This window comes from Jatropha curcas, unplaced genomic scaffold (assembly GCF_041381405.1).
Source record: "Jatropha curcas cultivar XTBG-Jc1 unplaced genomic scaffold, XTBG_Jcur_1.0 HiC_scaffold_371_pilon, whole genome shotgun sequence".
NCBI lineage: Eukaryota > Viridiplantae > Streptophyta > Magnoliopsida > Malpighiales > Euphorbiaceae > Jatropha > Jatropha curcas.
The window spans coordinates 20001-23425 of record NW_028322467.1 but is presented as its reverse complement, the minus strand read 5'-3'; the positions used below and the strand labels follow the sequence as shown (position 1 = coordinate 23425).

Sequence of the window (3425 nt, the reverse complement as noted above, 5' to 3'; positions counted from 1 at the left end):
TCACGTGCGAAATTATAGAAATTTAAGATCAAACAATTCCATCGAATTGAGTATGATTGTATGTGTGATAGCATCTACTATACCGGAATATCATGAAACCGATTATTGAAATTGGCTCAAGATACCCTTTTTTAGCTTCTAGAATCTATTTCTTAGTTCAAGATCCTCTTACTAACTGGAATCAAAGAATTAGTAGATCTGTTCCGCCCAAAATGGGAATGGGTTAGGGTTATGAACTTATAATCTATAATCGATAATTGAGTCGATTCCATGATTATAAGTTCATTCCATACCGGACCAGACCGGAATAGGACTTATATACATTCTCATTATGAGAAAGAAGGGGTTATTCGAGCGTATCTAAATAGATACTATGTTTACATATGGATCTCTCCGTCGTTACATTCCATTTAGGATTAGGAATAGGCGTAATCGGACCCGTTTTTTACATATATATCTCTCCTTATTTGGGACCCTATTCTATTCACCTCTTTGGGCTTCTATTGAATCGAGAAATGGGTTTGATTGTCCATTTTTTTGATATAATATAGAATTTGATATAATATATAAGGCATCTTCCGGATAATTCAAATCGAAGCAATTGGATGTCCGACTCAGGCCTATATGACATGACCGATCAATAGAAATACTCCAACACTCCACCTTTGTCATATATTCCATACATCACACTAGATAGATATCATATTCATGGAATACGATTCACTTTCAAGATGCCTTGGTGGTGAAATGGTAGACACGCGAGACTCAAAATCTCGTGCTAAAGAGCGTGGAGGTTCGAGTCCTCTTCAAGGCATACATAATATTGAGAATGCTCATTGAATGAGCAATTCGATAAGAGATCTCGGATCGAATCGATATGATTTGATCCGAGATCTTGGAATTGGAATAAGTTCGGCAGCGGATCACGAAATCTTGGTGATCTTCTTTATCTAATGAATGGGGAGTCCGCTTTGAAAGCGTCCGCCCTGCAACCACCCCCGAGTATATGCTTCAACAGGAATTACACAAGGGTAGTTGATACAATAGAAACCTCTGGTAAAATGCCCGCCCGTAACCCAACAGATAAAGTACATTACATAGTCCGTTTTAGGGATTGGCGACTTACCCATTCAGTGACTTTGGCACTGGATGTTCCAAAAAGAAAATGGGTACTCTCGGGTCGGGTGAATTCAATAATAGACGTCTGTTGGCATTCCAGCCTTCCTTCTCCTTTCAGGGCCTATCCGAAAGAGAATCCAGTACTTCTTGGTCGTGAATATCTGAATAGGACAAACCGCCCCGTGGATATCTTTGCTTCGGAACAAAACAATTAGAATTAGGCCCGGTCAACTGGAATGTGTATTATCCATATAGGGGATCCTCCAATTGAGAAGATCCATCGACCTGAAACGAAGAGAAGGGTCTATCTATTTTATTTAGTTATTCGGTTAAACCAATGATTCGTTATTGGAGCAGATAGCAACAACCACCATTTCATCCGACATACGTATTTTTGATTTTCCAATGGATTTACATCTTTCATTAATGGAAATTTTTTTGATGTAGTGAGTAATAGTTCTGGTTGCTCGCTGTTCAAGAATTCTTGTTTAGGCAGTTCATACTATCCATACATAGTGTTTTGATCTAAGATTTCAATTCTTCCATGTTTCAGCAGTAACATATTGTTCCATGTCCAAAATATGGAAGAAACAGGTGTTTCCACGACTCTACCACCCAGTCAATTCTGTTCCACTTAATCCCTATTTCATGGCCACATATCTTTCAGGCTAAGGAATGTCTCCTATTACATGAATCCAATTTTCATTTCATCCGGGAAAAGCCATCTTTTTCTCAACAATGCCTTTGTCATTTGATCCAATAGCGTTCCGTTAGATAGGAACAGATTTGATAAATACTGATAACTCTCGGATAGAGTATTAGAACGGAAAAATCCATTAGATAATGAACTATTGGTTCTAAGCCATCTCTGGCGATGAATCAACAATTCGAAGTGCTTTTCTTGCGTATTCTTGATAAACCAGCGTTTATATATAGATGTAGGAGGATCTGTTTGGGAAGTAAGAAGCCCCTTTGACATCTCTTCATCTGCAAAGAATTCTCGATGTGAAAACACAGAGACAAAGGGCTGATCTTTGAATAGGAAAAAGAGTGGATCCGCAGGGTCCCAAATGAATTGGCTTATTCGAAAAAAGCCTTGTTCTTTGGAAGATCTATCTCGTATCTGGTACTGCATGGTTCCACTCTGCAAGAACTCCGAATCATTCTCTTGAAGCTCATCCTCTTCATCATAAATGATCCGCTTGCCCCGAAATGACCTGGCCCAATAGGGAAATCCCAATTCATTGGGCCTTTCGATACAATCAAATAGAAAACCCCAAGGGCGCCATATTCTAGGAGCCCAAACTATGTGATTGAATAAATCCTCCTCTATCTGTTGCGGGTCGAGGACTCCTTCCCCTTCTTCAAACTCCGATTCGTATTTTTCATAGAGAAATCTCTGATCAAGGATAGAACAAGATCCATTTTGCATCATATCTAAGGGACTCTTTGGTTCGGGCCGAAGAAGCAATGTCACTCGATCATTATCAAACTGACTGCAATCTTTTTCTGTACGTGAGGATCCCACCAGAGCGCCTTCGACTTCTAATAGGCCATGAACTAGATCAGAATCATTCTCAACAAGTCCATAATAAGTGATCCCATTTTTTTCATCGGGTCCGGGTAGAGACCAAAGGTCTTGAGCAACCGATCCGGCGGAACAACTCAAAAGATAAAGAAGTATCGTTAATTTCTTCATGCTCATTCCAAGTTCGAAGTACCATTTGTACAAATAAGAATCCCCTTCGTTACATGATTTCTTCTTCATATAGATAGATATAGGATCTATGGGGCAATTACTTAGAAATACATTTTGTGCAACAGCCCTTCCTATCTGATAGAAAAGGATCCCATGATCCTGAACCGATCTTACCTGGGATCGCAAATCCCAAGTTTGTCTATGAAGAGCGGATCTAATTATATTAGTGTCTAGAATTGATTTCTTCTGTGTAATACTAATCGATAGGGCCTCATTGGTAAGTGCTACAAGATCTCGTACATTGGAACCCATGGTTATGGACCCGAATCCATTAGTATGGAGCATTTTCTTTTCCAAGTGAAATCCCCTAGTATATGAAAGAGTAAAAAAGTGCTTTCGTTGTTGTGGAATAAGAAGCCTTCGTATCTTAATGCATGTATTTAATTTATTCGGAGCTATTAGAGCGGGATCCACTTTTTGGGGAATATGAGTCGAAGCAATAACAAGAATATTTCTAGTGGAACATCTTTCACAATCCCTGGAGAGATAGTTCACTAATAGACCGAGGGATAAGTAATTCGACTCATTCACATCCAAATCATGAATG

General features: G+C 39.2%; 1 non-coding gene across 1 annotated transcript; it reads left to right on the top strand.

The window, feature by feature from the left end:
• The first annotated feature begins 733 nt into the window (after window positions 1-733).
• Window positions 734-814, top strand: TRNAL-CAA (transfer RNA leucine (anticodon CAA)). Its single transcript has one exon. It is a non-coding gene; the product is annotated as a tRNA-Leu (tRNA).
• The last annotated feature ends 2611 nt before the right edge of the window (window positions 815-3425 follow it).